Raw genomic sequence first — 18,514 nt, forward strand, 5'->3', positions numbered from 1 at the left:
GAATTGGGAAAGGTGGATGAAGTGAATTGAGAGAAGGTGGATGAAATGAATTTGGAAAGGTGGATGAAATGAATTGAGTGGGAAGGTAGATGAAATGATTTGAGGGGAAAAGTGGATGAAATGAATTGGGAAAAGTGAATGAAATGAATTGAGGGAAGGAGTTTGAAGTGAATTGAGGGAAGGTGGATAAAATGAATTGAGGGGAAGGGAGGATGAAACGAATTCAGGGGAAAGATAGATTAAATGAATTTGGGAAAGATGGATGAAGTGAATTTTGGGAAGGTGGATTAAACGAATTGGGAAAGGTGGCTGAAATGAATTGGGAAAGGTGGATGAAATGAATTGGGAAAGATTGTTGAAATGAATTGAGGGAAGGTGGATCAAATGAATTGGAAAGATTGATGAAATGAATTTAGGGAAGGTGGATTAAACAAATTGGGAAAGGTGGATGAAACGAATTGAGAGGAAGGTGGATGAAATGAACTGAGAGAAAAGGTGGATGAAATGAATTGGGAAAGGTGGATGAAATGAACTGGGAAAGGTGGATGAAGTGAATTTGGAAAGGTCGATGAAGAGAATTTCGGGAAGGTGGATGAAATGAATTGAGAAAGGTGGATGAAATGAATTGAGGGAAGGTGGACGAAGTGAACTGAGGGAAGGTGGATGAAACGAATTGGGAAAGGTGGATGAAATGAACTGGGAAAGGTGGATGAAGTGAATTGAGAGGAAGGTGGATGAAATGAACTGAGAGAAAAGGTGGATGAAATGAATTGCGGGGAAAGCTGGATGAAATGAATTGGGAAATGTGGATGAAGTGAATTGAGGGAAGGTGGATGAAACGAATTGGTGAAGGTGGATAAATGAATTGGGAAAGGTGGATGAAATGAATTGGGAAAGGTGGATGAAATGAACTGGGAAAGGTGGATGAAGTGAATTGAGAGAAGGTGGATGAAATGAAATGATGGGAAAGGTGGACTAAATGAATTAAGAGGAAAGGTTAGTGAAATGAACTGAGAGAAAACGTGGATGAAATGAATTGAGGGGAAAGGTGGCTGAAATGAGTTGAGAAAGGTGGATGAAGTGAATTGAGGGAAGCTGGATGAAAAGAATTGGGAAAGGTGGATGAAACGAATTGGGAAAGGTGGATGAAATGAATTGAGAGGAAGGTGGATGAAATGAACTGAGAGAAAAGGTGGATGAAATGAATTGGGAAAGGTGGATGAAATGAACTGGGAAAGGAGGATGAAGTGAATTTGGAAAGGTCGATGAAGAGAATTTCGGGAAGGTAGATGAAATGAATTGGGAAAGGCGGATGAAACGAATTGGGAAAGGTGGATCAAATGAACTGGGAAAGGTGGATGAAGTGAATTGAGGGAAGGTGGATGAAATGAACTGATGGGAAAGGTGGACTAAATGAATTGAGGGGAAAGGTCAGTGAAATGAACTGAGGAGAAATGTGGATGAAATGAACTATCTGGAACGGTGGATTAAATGAACTGAGCGGAAAATTGGATGAACTGAAGTGTGGGAAAGGTGGATGGAATTAATTCAGAAGAAAGGTGGATAAAATGAATTGGGAAAGGTGGATGAAATGAACTGGGAAAGGTGGATGAAACAAATTGGGAAAGGTGGATGAAATGAACTGATGGGAAAGTAGATGAAATGAATTGACGGGAAAGGTGGATGAAATGAATTTTCGAAAGGTGGACGAAACGAATTGGGAAAGGTGGATGAAATGAATTGAGGGGAAAGATGGATGAAATGAATTTGGAAAGGTGGATTAAGTGAATTGAGGGAAAGTGGATGAAATGATTTGGGAAAGGTTGATGAAACAAATTGGGAAAGGTGGATGAAGTTAATTGAGGGAAAGTGGATGAAATGAATTGGGAAAGGTGGAGGAAACAAATTGGGTGAAAAAAGGTGGATGAAATGAGCTGAGCGTAAAGATGAATGAAAGTAATTGTAGGGAAAGGTGGTTTAAATGAACTGAGGGGAAGGTGGATGAAACGAATTGGGAAAGGTGGATGAAGTGAACTGAGAGAAGGTGAATGAAATGAATTGGGAAAGGTGGATGAAACGAATTGGGAAAGGTGGATGAAATGAATTGGGAAAGGTGTATGAAGTGAATTGAGGGAACGATGAAATGAATTGGGAAAGGTGGATGAAGTGAATTGAGGGAAGGTGGATGAAATGAATTGGGAAAGGTGGATGAAACAAATTGGGAAAGGTGGATGTAATGAATTGAGAGGAAGGTGGATAAAAAGAACTGATGGGAAAGGTGGACAAAATGAATTGAGGGAAAAGGTCAGTGAAATGAACTGTGGTGAAAGGTGGATTAAATGAATTAAGTGGAAAGTGGATGAAATGAATTGGGAAAGGTGGATGAAGTGAATTGAGGGAAGGTGGATGAAACGAATTGGGGAAGGTGGATAAATGAATTGGGAAAGGTGTATGAAACGAATTGGGAAAGGTGGATGAAATGAACTGGGAAAGGTGGATGAAATGAATTCAGGGAAGGAGGATGAAGTGAATTGGGAAATGCGGATGAAGTGAATTGAGGGGAAAGTTAGAAGAAATGAATTGAGGGCAAAGGTGGGAGAAATGAATTGAGGGCAAAGGTGGGAGAAATTAATTGGGAAAGGTTGATGAAATGAATTGAGGGGAAAGGAGGATGAAACGAATTCAGGTGAAAGGTGGATAAAATGAATTGGGAAAGGTGGATGAAGTGAATTGAGCGAAGGTGGATGAAGTGAATTGAGGGAAGATGGATGAAACGAATTGTAAAAGGTTGTTGAAGTGAATTGAGGGAAGGTGGATTAAACGAATTGGGAAAGTTGGATGAAATGAATTGATGGGGAAAGGTGGATGAAATTAATTGGGAAAGGTGGATGAAGTGAATTGAGGAAAGGTGGATTAAATGAATTGGGAGAGGTGGATGAAACGAATTCAGAGGAAGGTGGATGAAATGAATTGAGGGAAGGTGGACGAAGTGAACTGAGGGAAGGTGGATGAAACGAATTGGGAAAGGTGGATGAAATGAACTGGGAAAGGTGGATGAAGTGAATTGAGGGAAGGTGGATGAAATGAATTGGGAAAGGCGGATGAAGTGAATTGAGGGAAGGTGGATGAAATAAATTCAGAGGAAGATGGACGAAATGAACTGAGTGTAACGGTGGATGAAATGAACTGATGGGAAAGGTGGACTGAATGAATTGAGGGGAAAGGTCCGTGAATTGAACTGAGGGGAAAGGTGGATGAAGTGAACTGTGGGGAAAGGTGGATTAAATGAATTGAGGGGAAACGTGGAGGAAAGGCATTGGGTGGAAAGGTGGAGTAAATAAAAAGAGGCGAACGTGTTGGAAATGAATTGAGCGGAAAGGTGGAGGAAAGGAATTGGGTGGAAAGGTGGAGGAAATAAAAAGAGGCGAAGGTGGAGGAAATGAATTGAGGGAAGGTGGATGAAATGAATTGGGAAAGGTTGATGAAACGAATTGGGAAAGGTGGATGAAATGAATTGAGAGGAAGGTGGATGAAATGAACTGAGAGAAAAGGTGGATAAAATGAATTGCGGGGAAAGCTGGATGAAATGAATTGGGAAATGTGGATGAAGTGAATTGAGGGAAGGTGGATGAAACGAATTGGGGAAGGTGGATAAATGAATTGGGAAAGGTGGATGAAATGAATTGGGAAAGGTGGATGAAATGAACTGGGAAAGGTGGATGAAGTGAATTGAGGGAAGGTGGATGAAATGAAATGATGGGAAAGGTGGACTAAATGAATTGAGAGGAAAGGTTAGTGAAATGAACTGAGAGAAAACGTGGATGAAATGAATTGAGGGGAAAGGTGGCTGAAATGAGTTGAGAAAGGTGGATGAAGTGAATTGAGAGAAGGTGGACGAAACGAATTGGGAAATGTGGATAAGGTGAATAGAGGGAAGGCAAATAAAACGAATTGGGAACGGTGGATGAAGTGAATTGATGGAAGGTGGATGAAACGAATTGGGAAAGGTGAATGACGTGAATTGGGAAAGGTGGATGAAGTGAATTGAGGGAAGGTGGATTAAACGACTTGGGAAAGGTGAATGAAACGAATTGAGAGGAAGGTGGATGAAATGACAGGGGAAAGGTAGATGAAATGAATTGGGAAAGCTGGATGAAGTGAATTGAGGGAAGGTGGATTAAACGAATTGGGAAAGGTGGATGAAATGAATTGAGGGAAGGTGGATTAAACGAATTGGGACAGGTGGATGAAATGAATTCAGGGGAAAGATGGATTAAATGAATTGGGAAAGATGGATGAAGTGAATTTCGGGAAGGTGGATGAAACGAATTGGGAAAGTTGCCTGAAATGAATTGGGATAGGTGGATGAAATGAATTGTGAAATATTCATGAAATGAATTGAGGGAAGGTGCATGAAGTGAATTGGGAAAGGTGGACGAAGTGAATTGAATTAATGTGGATTAAACGAAAGGGGAAACATGGATGAAACGAATTGAGAGGAAGGTGGATGAAATGAACTGAGGGGAAAGGTAGATGAAATGAACTGACGGGAAAGGTGGATGAAATGAATTGGGAAAGGTGGATGAAGTGAATTGAGAGAAGGTGGATGAAATGAATTTGGAAAGGTGGATGAAATGAATTGAGTGCAAAGGTAGATGAAATGAATTGAGGGGAATAGTGGATGAAATGAATTGGGAAAAGTGGATGAAATGAATTGAGGGAAGGAGTTTGAAGTGAATTGAGGGAAGGAGGATGAAACAAATTGGGAGGAAAGTGGATGAAATGAACGGAGGGGAAAGTAGATGAAATGAATTGAGGGGAAAGGTGGATGAAATGAATTGGGGAAGGTGTTTGAAGTGAATTGAGGGAAGGTGGATGAAATGAATTGGTGAAGGTGTATGAAATGAATTGGGAAAGGTGGATGAAGTGAATTGAGGGAAGGTGGATGAAAAGAACTGGGAAAGGTGGATGAAGAGAATTGAGGGATGGTGGATGAAATGAATTGGGAAAGGTGGAAGAAGTGAATTGAGGGAAGGTGGATGAAATGAACTGGGAAAGGTGGATGAAAGGAATTGAGGGGACAGGTGGATTAAATGAATTGGAAAAGGTGGATGAAGTGAATTTTGCAAAGGTGGATGAAATGAATTGGGAAAGGTGGATGTAATGAATTGGGAACGGTGGATGAAATGAATTGGGAAAGGTGGATGAAATGAATTCAGGGAAGGAGGATGAAGTGAATTGGGAAAGATGGATGAAGTGAATTGAGGGGGAAAGGTGGATGTCATTAATTGGGAACGGAGGATGAAGTAAATTGAGGGAAGGTGGATGAAATGAATTGAGGGGAAAGGTAAATGAAATGAATAGAGGGGAAAGATGGATTAAATGAATTGGGAAAGGTGGATGAAGTGAATTTTGGGAAGATGGATGAAATGAATTGGGAAAGGTGGATGAAATGAATTGAAGGAAGGTAGATGAAGTGAATTGAGGGATGGTGGATGAAGTGAATTGGGAAAGGTGGATGAAGTGAATTGAGGGAAGGTGGATTAAATGAATTGGGAAAGGTGGAAGAAGTGAATTGAGGGAAGGTGGTTGAAAAGAATTGAGAGCAAAGGTGGATGAAATGAATTGGAAAAGGTGCATGAAGTAAATTGCGGGAATGTGGATGAAACGAATTGGAAAAGTTGGATGAAGTGAATTTTGGGAAGGTGCATGAAATGAATTGGGACAGGTGGACAAAATGAATTGGGAAAGGTGGATGAAATTAATTGGGAAAGCTTGATGAAACGAGTTCCGGGAAGGTGGATGAAGTGAATTGAGGGATGGTGGATTAAACGAATTGGGAAAGGTGGATGAATCGAATTGAGGGGAAAGGTAGATGAAATGAATTGAGGGGAAAGATGGATGAAATGAATTGGGACAGGAGGATGAAGTGAATTGGGAAAGGTTGATGAAGTGAATTGACGGAAGGTGGATGAAATGAATTGGAAAGATTGATGAAATGTATTTTGGGAAGGTGGATTAAACAAATTGGGAAAGGAGGATGAAATGAATTCAGGGGAAAGGTGGATTAAATGAATTGGGAAAGATGGATGAAGTGAATTGAGGGAAGGTGGATTAAACGAATTGGGACAGGTGGATGAAATGAATTCAGGGGAAAGGTGGATTAAATGAATTGGGAAAGATGGATGAAGAGAATTTTGGGAAGGTGGATGAAACGAATTGGGAAAGTTGCCTGAAACGAATTGGGATAGGTGGATGAAATGAATTGTGAAATATTGATGAAATGAATTGAGGGAAGGTGCATGATGTGAATTGGGAAAGGTGGATGAAGTGAATTGAGGGAAGGTGGATTAAACGAATTGGGAAAGGTGTATGAAACGAATTGAGAGGAAGGTGGATGAAATGAACTGAGGGGAAAGGTAGATGAAATGAACTGACGGGAAAGGTGGATGAAATGAATTGAGGGAAGGTGGATGAAATGAATTGGGAAAGGTGGATGAAATGAATTGAGAGGAAAGGTAGATGAAATGAATCGAGGGGAAAGGAGGGTGAAAAGAATTCAGGGGAAAGGTGGATGAAATGAATTTGGAAAGGTGGATGAAGTGAATTAAGGGAAGGTCAATGAAACGAATTGAGGGGAAAGCCAGATGAAATGAATTCAGGGGAAAGATGGATTAAATGAATTGGGAAAGATGGATGAAGTGAATTTTGGGAAGGTGGATGATACGAATTGGGAAAGATTGATGAAATGAATTGAGGGAAGGTGCATGAAATGAATTGGGAAAGCTGGACGAAGTGAATTGAATGAATGTGGATTAAACGAATTGGGAAAGGTGGATGAAACGAATTGAGAGGAAGGTGGATGAAATAAACTGAGGGGAAAGGTAGATGAAATGAACTGACGGGAAAGGTGGATGAAATGAATTGGGAAAGATTGATGAAATGAATTGAGGGAAGGTGCATGAAGTGAATTGGGAAAGCTGGACGAAGTGAATTGAATGAATGTGGATTAAACGAATTGGGAAAGGTGGATGAAACGAATTGAGAGGAAGGTGGATGAAATGAACTGAGGGGAAAGGTAGATGAAATGAACTGACGGGAAAGGTGGATGAAGTGAATTGAGAGAAGGTGGATGAAATGAATTTGGAAAGGTGGATGAAATGAATTGAGTGGAAAGGTAGATGAAATGAATTGAGGGGAAAAGTGGATGAAATGAATTGGGAAAAGTGGATGAAATGAATTGAGGGAAGGAGTTTGATGTGAATTGAGGGAAGGTGGATGAAATGAATTGCGGAAGGTGGATGAAATGAATTGAGGGGAAGGGAGGATGAAACAAATTCAGGAGAAAGGTGGTTGAAATGAATTTGGAAAGGTGGATGCAGTGAATTTTGGGAAGGTGGATGAAATGAATTGGGAAAGGTGGATGAAACAAATTGGGAAAGGTGGATGAAATGAATTGCAGAAGGTGGATGAAATGAATTGAGGGGAAAGGTAGAAGAAATGAATTGAGGGCAAAGGTGGATGAAATGAATTGGGAAAGGTTGATGAAAGGAATTGGGAAAGGTTGATGAAATGAATTGAGGGGAAGGGAGGATGAAACGAATTCAGGGGAAAGGTGAATGCAGTGAATTTTGGGAAGGTGGATGTAATGAATTGGGAACGGTGGATGAAATGAATTGGGAAAGGTGGATGAAATGAATTCAGGGAAGGAGGATGAAGTGAATTGGGAAAGATGGATGAAGTGAATTAGGGGGAAAGGTGGATGTCATTAATTGGGAACGGAGGATGAAGTAAATTGAGGGAACGTGGATGAAATGAATTGAGGGGAAAGGGAAATGAAATGAATAGAGGGGAAAGATGTATTAAATGAATTGGGAAAGGTGGATGAAGTGAATTTTGGGAAGATGGATGAAATGAATTGGGAAGGGTGGATGAAATGAATTGAAGGAAGGTAGATGAAGTGAATTGAGGGATGGTGGATGAAGTGAATTGGGAAAGGTGGATGAAGTGAATTGAGGGAAGGTGGATTAAATGAATTGGGAAAGGTGGAAGAAGTGAATTGAGGGAAGGTGGTTGAAAAGAATTGAGAGCAAAGGTGGATGAAATGAATAGGGAAAGGTGCATGAAGTAAATTGCGGGAAGGTGGATGAAACGAATTGGGAAAGGTGGATGAAATGAATTCAGGGGAAAGGTGGATTAAATGAATTGGGAAAGTTGCCTGAAACGAATTGGGATAGGTGGATGAAATGAATTGTGAAATATTGATGAATGAATTGAGGGAAGGTGCATGATGTGAATTGGGAAAGGTGGATGAAGTGAATTGAGGGAAGGTGGATTAAACGAATTGGGAAAGGTGGATGAAACGAATTGAGAGGAAGGTGGATGAAATGAACTGAGGGGAAAGGCAGATGAAATGAACTGACGGGAAAGGTGGATGAAATGAATTGAGGGAAGGTGGATGAAATGAATTGGGAAAGGTGGATGAAATGAATTGAGAGGAAAGGTAGATGAAATGAATCGAGGGGAAAGGAGGGTGAAAAGAATTCAGGGGAAAGGTGGATGAAATGAATTTGGAAAGGTGGATGAAGTGAATTAAGGGAAGGTCAATGAAACGAATTGAGGGGAAAGCCAGATGAAATGAATTCAGGGGAAAGATGGATTAAATGAATTGGGAAAGATGGATGAAGTGAATTTTGGGAAGGTGGATGATACGAATTGGGAAAGATTGATGAAATGAATTGAGGGAAGGTGCATGAAATGAATTGGGAAAGCTGGACGAAGTGAATTGAATGAATGTGGATTAAACGAATTGGGAAAGGTGGATGAAACGAATTGAGAGGAAGGTGGATGAAATAAACTGAGGGGAAAGGTAGATGAAATGAACTGACGGGAAAGGTGGATGAAATGAATTGGGAAAGATTGATGAAATGAATTGAGGGAAGGTGCATGAAGTGAATTGGGAAAGCTGGACGAAGTGAATTGAATGAATGTGGATTAAACGAATTGGGAAAGGTGGATGAAACGAATTGAGAGGAAGGTGGATGAAATGAACTGAGGGGAAAGGTAGATGAAATGAACTGACGGGAAAGGTGGATGAAGTGAATTGAGAGAAGGTGGATGAAATGAATTTGGAAAGGTGGATGAAATGAATTGAGTGGAAAGGTAGATGAAATGAATTGAGGGGAAAAGTGGATGAAATGAATTGGGAAAAGTGGATGAAATGAATTGAGGGAAGGAGTTTGATGTGAATTGAGGGAAGGTGGATGAAATGAATTGCGGAAGGTGGATGAAATGAATTGAGGGGAAGGGAGGATGAAACAAATTCAGGAGAAAGGTGGTTGAAATGAATTTGGAAAGGTGGATGCAGTGAATTTTGGGAAGGTGGATGAAATGAATTGGGAAAGGTGGATGAAACAAATTGGGAAAGGTGGATGAAATGAATTGCAGAAGGTGGATGAATTGAATTGAGGGGAAAGGTAGAAGAAATGAATTGAGGGCAAAGGTGGATGAAATGAATTGGGAAAGGTTGATGAAAGGAATTGGGAAAGGTTGATGAAATGAATTGAGGGGAAGGGAGGATGAAACGAATTCAGGGGAAAGGTGAATGCAGTGAATTTTGGGAAGGTGGATGTAATGAATTGGGAACGGTGGATGAAATGAATTGGGAAAGGTGGATGAAATGAATTCAGGGAAGGAGGATGAAGTGAATTGGGAAAGATGGATGAAGTGAATTAGGGGGAAAGGTGGATGTCATTAATTGGGAACGGAGGATGAAGTAAATTGAGGGAACGTGGATGAAATGAATTGAGGGGAAAGGGAAATGAAATGAATAGAGGGGAAAGATGTATTAAATGAATTGGGAAAGGTGGATGAAGTGAATTTTGGGAAGATGGATGAAATGAATTGGGAAAGGTGGATGAAATGAATTGAAGGAAGGTAGATGAAGTGAATTGAGGGATGGTGGATGAAGTGAATTGGGAAAGGTGGATGAAGTGAATTGAGGGAAGGTGGATTAAATGAATTGGGAAAGGTGGAAGAAGTGAATTGAGGGAAGGTGGTTGAAAAGAATTGAGAGCAAAGGTGGATGAAATGAATAGGGAAAGGTGCATGAAGTAAATTGCGGGAAGGTGGATGAAACGAATTGGGAAAGGTGGATGAAATGAATTCAGGGGAAAGGTGGATTAAATGAATTGGGAAAGTTGCCTGAAACGAATTGGGATAGGTGGATGAAATGAATTGTGAAATATTGATGAATGAATTGAGGGAAGGTGCATGATGTGAATTGGGAAAGGTGGATGAAGTGAATTGAGGGAAGGTGGATTAAACGAATTGGGAAAGGTGGATGAAACGAATTGAGAGGAAGGTGGATGAAATGAACTGAGGGGAAAGGCAGATGAAATGAACTGACGGGAAAGGTGGATGAAATGAATTGAGGGAAGGTGGATGAAATGAATTGGGAAAGGTGGATGAAATGAATTGAGAGGAAAGGTAGATGAAATGAATCGAGGGGAAAGGAGGGTGAAAAGAATTCAGGGGAAAGGTGGATGAAATGAATTTGGAAAGGTGGATGAAGTGAATTAAGGGAAGGTCAATGAAATGAATTGAGGGGAAAGCCAGATGAAATGAATTCAGGGGAAAGATGGATTAAATGAATTGGGAAAGATGGATGAAGTGAATTTTGGGAAGGTGGATGATACGAATTGGGAAAGTTGCCTGAAATGAATTGGGAAAGGTGGATGAAATGAATTGGGAAAGATTGATGAAATGAATTGAGGGAAGGTGCATGAAATGAATTGGGAAAGCTGGACGAAGTGAATTGAATGAATGTGGATTAAACGAATTGGGAAAGGTGGATGAAACGAATTGAGAGGAAGGTGGATGAAATGAACTGAGGGGAAAGGTAGATGAAATGAACTGACGGGAAAGGTGGATGAAATGAATTGGGAAAGGTGGATGAAGTGAATTGAGAGAAGGTGGATGAAATGAATTTGGAAAGGTGGATGAAATGAATTGAGTGGAAAGGTAGATGAAATGAATTGGGAAATGTGGATGAAATGAATTGAGGGGAAAAGTGGATGAAATGAATTGGGAAAAGTGGATGAAATGAATTGAGGGAAGGAGTTTGATGTGAATTGAGGGAAGGTGGATGAAATGAATTGCGGAAGGTGGATGAAATGAATTGAGGGGAAGGGAGGATGAAACAAATTCAGGGGAAAGGTGGATGAAATGAATTTGGAAAGGTGGATGCAGTGAATTTTGGGAAGGTGGATGAAATGAATTGGGAAAGGTGGATGAAACAAATTGGGAAAGGTGGATGAAATGAATTGCAGAAGGTGGATGAAATGAATTGAGGGGAAAGGTAGAAAAAATGAATTGAGGGCAAAGGTGGATGAAATGAATTGGGAAAGGTGGATGTAATGAATTGGGAACGGTGGATGAAATGAATTGGGAAAGGTGGATGAAATGAATTCAGGGAAGGAGGATGAAGTGAATTGGGAAAGATGGATGAAGTGAATTGAGGGGGAAAGGTGGATGTCATTAATTGGGAACGGAGGATGAAGTAAATTGAGGGAAGGTGGATGAAATGAATTGAGGGGAAAGGGAAATGAAATGAATAGAGGGGAAAGATGGATTAAATGAATTGGGAAAGGTGGATGAAGTGAATTTTGGGAAGATGGATGAAATGAATTGGGAAAGGTGGATGAAATGAATTCAGGGGAAAGGTGGATTAAATGAATTTGGAAAGGTGGATGAAGTGAATTAAGGGAAGGTCAATGAAATGAATTGAGGGGAATGCCAGATGAAATGAATTCAGGGGAAAGATGGATTAAATGAATTGGGAAAGATGGATGAAGTGAATTTTGGGAAGGTGGATGATACGAATTGGGAAAGATTGATGAAATGAATTGAGGGAAGGTGCATGAAATGAATTGGGAAAGCTGGACGAAGTGAATTGAATGAATGTGGATTAAACGAATTGGGAAAGGTGGATGAAACGAATTGAGAGGAAGGTGGATGAAATAAACTGAGGGGAAAGGTAGATGAAATGAACTGACGGGAAAGGTGGATGAAATGAATTGGGAAAGATTGATGAAATGAATTGAGGGAAGGTGCATGAAGTGAATTGGGAAAGCTGGACGAAGTGAATTGAATGAATGTGGATTAAACGAATTGGGAAAGGTCGATGAAACGAATTGAGAGGAAGGTGGATGAAATGAACTGAGGGGAAAGGTAGATGAAATGAACTGACGGGAAAGGTGGATGAAGTGAATTGAGAGAAGGTGGATGAAATGAATTTGGAAAGGTGGATGAAATGAATTGAGTGGAAAGGTAGATGAAATGAATTGAGGGGAAAAGTGGATGAAATGAATTGGGAAAAGTGGATGAAATGAATTGAGGGAAGGAGTTTGATGTGAATTGAGGGAAGGTGGATGAAATGAATTGCGGAAGGTGGATGAAATGAATTGAGGGGAAGGGAGGATGAAACAAATTCAGGAGAAAGGTGGTTGAAATGAATTTGGAAAGGTGGATGCAGTGAATTTTGGGAAGGTGGATGAAATGAATTGGGAAAGGTGGATGAAACAAATTGGGAAAGGTGGATGAAATGAATTGCAGAAGGTGGATGAAATGAATTGAGGGGAAAGGTAGAAGAAATGAATTGAGGGCAAAGGTGGATGAAATGAATTGGGAAAGGTTGATGAAAGGAATTGGGAAAGGTTGATGAAATGAATTGAGGGGAAGGGAGGATGAAACGAATTCAGGGGAAAGGTGAATGCAGTGAATTTTGGGAAGGTGGATGTAATGAATTGGGAACGGTGGATGAAATGAATTGGGAAAGGTGGATGAAATGAATTCAGGGAAGGAGGATGAAGTGAATTGGGAAAGATGGATGAAGTGAATTAGGGGGAAAGGTGGATGTCATTAATTGGGAACGGAGGATGAAGTAAATTGAGGGAACGTGGATGAAATGAATTGAGGGGAAAGGGAAATGAAATGAATAGAGGGGAAAGATGTATTAAATGAATTGGGAAAGGTGGATGAAGTGAATTTTGGGAAGATGGATGAAATGAATTGGGAAAGGTGGATGAAATGAATTGAAGGAAGGTAGATGAAGTGAATTGAGGGATGGTGGATGAAGTGAATTGGGAAAGGTGGATGAAGTGAATTGAGGGAAGGTGGATTAAATGAATTGGGAAAGGTGGAAGAAGTGAATTGAGGGAAGGTGGTTGAAAAGAATTGAGAGCAAAGGTGGATGAAATGAATAGGGAAAGGTGCATGAAGTAAATTGCGGGAAGGTGGATGAAACGAATTGGGAAAGGTGGATGAAATGAATTCAGGGGAAAGGTGGATTAAATGAATTGGGAAAGTTGCCTGAAACGAATTGGGATAGGTGGATGAAATGAATTGTGAAATATTGATGAATGAATTGAGGGAAGGTGCATGATGTGAATTGGGAAAGGTGGATGAAGTGAATTGAGGGAAGGTGGATTAAACGAATTGGGAAAGGTGGATGAAACGAATTGAGAGGAAGGTGGATGAAATGAACTGAGGGGAAAGGCAGATGAAATGAACTGACGGGAAAGGTGGATGAAATGAATTGAGGGAAGGTGGATGAAATGAATTGGGAAAGGTGGATGAAATGAATTGAGAGGAAAGGTAGATGAAATGAATCGAGGGGAAAGGAGGGTGAAAAGAATTCAGGGGAAAGGTGGATGAAATGAATTTGGAAAGGTGGATGAAGTGAATTAAGGGAAGGTCAATGAAATGAATTGAGGGGAAAGCCAGATGAAATGAATTCAGGGGAAAGATGGATTAAATGAATTGGGAAAGATGGATGAAGTGAATTTTGGGAAGGTGGATGATACGAATTGGGAAAGTTGCCTGAAATGAATTGGGAAAGGTGGATGAAATGAATTGGGAAAGATTGATGAAATGAATTGAGGGAAGGTGCATGAAATGAATTGGGAAAGCTGGACGAAGTGAATTGAATGAATGTGGATTAAACGAATTGGGAAAGGTGGATGAAACGAATTGAGAGGAAGGTGGATGAAATGAACTGAGGGGAAAGGTAGATGAAATGAACTGACGGGAAAGGTGGATGAAATGAATTGGGAAAGGTGGATGAAGTGAATTGAGAGAAGGTGGATGAAATGAATTTGGAAAGGTGGATGAAATGAATTGAGTGGAAAGGTAGATGAAATGAATTGGGAAATGTGGATGAAATGAATTGAGGGGAAAAGTGGATGAAATGAATTGGGAAAAGTGGATGAAATGAATTGAGGGAAGGAGTTTGATGTGAATTGAGGGAAGGTGGATGAAATGAATTGCGGAAGGTGGATGAAATGAATTGAGGGGAAGGGAGGATGAAACAAATTCAGGGGAAAGGTGGATGAAATGAATTTGGAAAGGTGGATGCAGTGAATTTTGGGAAGGTGGATGAAATGAATTGGGAAAGGTGGATGAAACAAATTGGGAAAGGTGGATGAAATGAATTGCAGAAGGTGGATGAAATGAATTGAGGGGAAAGGTAGAAAAAATGAATTGAGGGCAAAGGTGGATGAAATGAATTGGGAAAGGTGGATGTAATGAATTGGGAACGGTGGATGAAATGAATTGGGAAAGGTGGATGAAATGAATTCAGGGAAGGAGGATGAAGTGAATTGGGAAAGATGGATGAAGTGAATTGAGGGGGAAAGGTGGATGTCATTAATTGGGAACGGAGGATGAAGTAAATTGAGGGAAGGTGGATGAAATGAATTGAGGGGAAAGGGAAATGAAATGAATAGAGGGGAAAGATGGATTAAATGAATTGGGAAAGGTGGATGAAGTGAATTTTGGGAAGATGGATGAAATGAATTGGGAAAGGTGGATGAAATGAATTCAGGGGAAAGGTGGATTAAATGAATTTGGAAAGGTGGATGAAGTGAATTAAGGGAAGGTCAATGAAATGAATTGAGGGGAATGCCAGATGAAATGAATTCAGGGGAAAGATGGATTAAATGAATTGGGAAAGATGGATGAAGTGAATTTTGGGAAGGTGGATGATACGAATTGGGAAAGTTGCCTGAAATGAATTGGGAAAGGTGGATGAAATGAATTGGGAAAGATTGATGAAATGAATTGAGGGAAGGTGCATGAAGTGAATTGGGAAAGCTGGACGAAGTGAATTGAATGAATGTGGATTAAACGAATTGGGAAAGGTGGATGAAACGAATTGAGAGGAAGGTGGATGAAATGAACTGAGGAGAAAGGTAGAAAAAATGAATTGAGGGCAAAGGTGGATGAAATGAATTGGGAAAGGTGGATGTAATGAATTGGGAACGGTGGATGAAATGAATTGGGAAAGGTGGATGAAATGAATTCAGGGAAGGAGGATGAAGTGAATTGGGAAAGCTGGACGAAGTGAATTGAATGAATGTGGATTAAACGAATTGGGAAAGGTGGATGAAACGAATTGAGAGGAAGGTGGATGAAATGAACTGAGGGGAAAGGTAGATGAAATGAATTGGGAAAGGTGGATGAAATTAATTGGGAAAGCTTGATGAAATGAATTCCGGGAAGGTGGATGACGTGAATTGAGGGATGGTGGATTAAACGAATTGGGAAAGGTGGATGAATCGAATTGAGGGGAAAGGTAGATGAAATGAATTGAGGGGAAAGATGGATGAAATGAATTGGGACAGGTGGATGAAGTGAATTGGGAAAGGTTGATGAAGTGAATTGAGGGAAGGTGGATGAAATGAATTGGAAAGATTGATGAAATGTATTTTGGGAAGGTGGATTAAACAAATTGGGAAAGGTGGATGAAACGAATTGAGAGGAAGGTGGATGAAATGAACTGAGGGGAAAGGTAGATGAAATGAACTGACGGGAAAGGTGGATGAAATGAATTGGGAAAGGTGGATGAAGTTAATTGAGAGAAGGTGGATGAAATGAATTTGGAAAGGTGGATGAAATGAATTGAGTGGAAAGGTAGATGAAATGAATTGGGAAATGTGGATGAAATGAATTGAGGGGAAAAGTGGATGAAATGAATTGGGAAAAGTGGATGAAATGAATTGAGGGAAGGAGTTTGATGTGAATTGAGGGAAGGTGGATGAAATGAATTGCGGAAGGTGGATGAAATGAATTGAGGGGAAGGGAGGATGAAACAAATTCAGGGGAAAGGTGGATGAAATGAATTTGGAAAGGTGGATGCAGTGAATTTTGGGAAGGTGGATGAAATGAATTGGGAAAGGTGGATGAAATGAATTGAGTGGAAAGGTAGATGAAATGAATTGGGAAATGTGGATGAAATGAATTGAGGGGAAAAGTGGATGAAATGAATTGGGAAAAGTGGATGAAATGAATTGAGGGGAAGGGAGGATGAAACAAATTCAGGGGAAAGGTGGATGAAATGAATTTGGAAAGGTGGATGCAGTGAATTTTGGGAAGGTGGATGAAATGAATTGGGAAAGGTGGATGCAGTGAATTTTGGGAAGGTGGATGAAATGAATTGGGAAAGGTGGATGAAACAAATTGGGAAAGGTGGATGAAATGAATTGCAGAAGGTGGATGAAATGAATTGAGGGGAAAGGTAGAAAAAATGAATTGAGGGCAAAGGTGGATGAAATGAATTGGGAAAGGTGGATGTAATGAATTGGGAACGGTGGATGAAATGAATTGGGAAAGGTGGATGAAATGAATTCAGGGAAGGAGGATGAAGTGAATTGGGAAAGATGGATGAAGTGAATTGAGGGGGAAAGGTGGATGTCATTAATTGGGAACGGAGGATGAAGTAAATTGAGGGAAGGTGGATGAAATGAATTGAGGGGAAAGGGAAATGAAATGAATAGAGGGGAAAGATGGATTAAATGAATTGGGAAAGGTGGATGAAGTGAATTTTGGGAAGATGGATGAAATGAATTGGGAAAGGTGGATGAAATGAATTCAGGGGAAAGGTGGATTAAATGAATTGGGAAAGTTGCCTGAAACGAATTGGGATAGGTGGATGAAATGAATTGTGAAATATTGATGAATGAATTGAGGGAAGGTGCATGATGTGAATTGGGAAAGGTGGATGAAGTGAATTGAGGGAAGGTGGATTAAACGAATTGGGAAAGGTGGATGAAACGAATTGAGAGGAAGGTGGATGAAATGAACTGAGGGGAAAGGCAGATGAAATGAACTGACGGGAAAGGTGGATGAAATGAATTGAGGGAAGGTGGATGAAATGAATTGGGAAAGGTGGATGAAATGAATTGAGAGGAAAGGTAGATGAAATGAATCGAGGGGAAAGGAGGGTGAAAAGAATTCAGGGGAAAGGTGGATGAAATGAATTTGGAAAGGTGGATGAAGTGAATTAAGGGAAGGTCAATGAAATGAATTGAGGGGAAAGCCAGATGAAATGAATTCAGGGGAAAGATGGATTAAATGAATTGGGAAAGATGGATGAAGTGAATTTTGGGAAGGTGGATGATACGAATTGGGAAAGATTGATGAAATGAATTGAGGGAAGGTGCATGAAATGAATTGGGAAAGCTGGACGAAGTGAATTGAATGAATGTGGATTAAACGAATTGGGAAAGGTGGATGAAACGAATTGAGAGGAAGGTGGATGAAATGAACTGAGGGGAAAGGTAGATGAAATGAACTGACGGGAAAGGTGGATGAAATGAATTGGGAAAGTTGGATGAAGTGAATTTTGGGAAGGTGCATGAAATGAATTGGGACAGGTGGACAAAATGAATTGGGAAAGGTGGATGAAATTAATTGGGAAAGCTTGATGAAACGAGTTCCGGGAAGGTGGATGAAGTGAATTGAGGGATGGTGTATTAAACGAATTGGGAAAGGTGGATGAATCGAATTGAGGGGAAAGGTAGATGAAATGAATTGAGGGGAAAGATGGATGAAATGAATTGGGACAGGAGGATGAAGTGAATTGGGAAAGGTTGATGAAGTGAATTGACGGAAGGTGGATGAAATGAATTGGAAAGATTGATGAAATGTATTTTGGGAAGGTGGATTAAACAAATTGGGAAAGGAGGATGAAATGAATTCAGGGGAAAGGTGGATTAAATGAATTGGGAAAGATGGATGAAGTGAATTGAGGGAAGGTGGATTAAACGAATTGGGACAGGTGGATGAAATGAATTCAGGGGAAAGGTGGATTAAATGAATTGGGAAAGATGGATGAAGAGAATTTTGGGAAGGTGGATGAAACGAATTGGGAAAGTTGCCTGAAACGAATTGGGATAGGTGGATGAAATGAATTGTGAAATATTGATGAAATGAATTGAGGGAAGGTGCATGATGTGAATTGGGAAAGGTGGATGAAGTCAATTGAGGGAAGGTGGATTAAACGAATTGGGAAAGGTGTATGAAACGAATTGAGAGGAAGGTGGATGAAATGAACTGAGGGGAAAGGTAGATGAAATGAACTGACGGGAAAGGTGGATGAAATGAATTGAGGGAAGGTGGATGAAATGAATTGGGAAAGGTGGATGAAATGAATTGAGAGGAAAGGTAGATGAAA

The 18,514-nt window shown here is 40.3% G+C and overlaps 1 protein-coding gene across 1 annotated transcript in view; it reads left to right on the forward strand.

Annotated features, from left to right (window-relative positions):
• The window catches only part of LOC132405728 (T-cell leukemia homeobox protein 3-like), a 55,255-nt gene that overhangs the window by 14,155 nt on the left and 22,586 nt on the right, over positions 1-18,514 (forward strand). The gene's annotated exons all lie outside the window — the stretch shown is intronic.

This window comes from Hypanus sabinus, chromosome 15 (genome assembly GCF_030144855.1).
Source record: "Hypanus sabinus isolate sHypSab1 chromosome 15, sHypSab1.hap1, whole genome shotgun sequence".
NCBI lineage: Eukaryota > Metazoa > Chordata > Chondrichthyes > Myliobatiformes > Dasyatidae > Hypanus > Hypanus sabinus.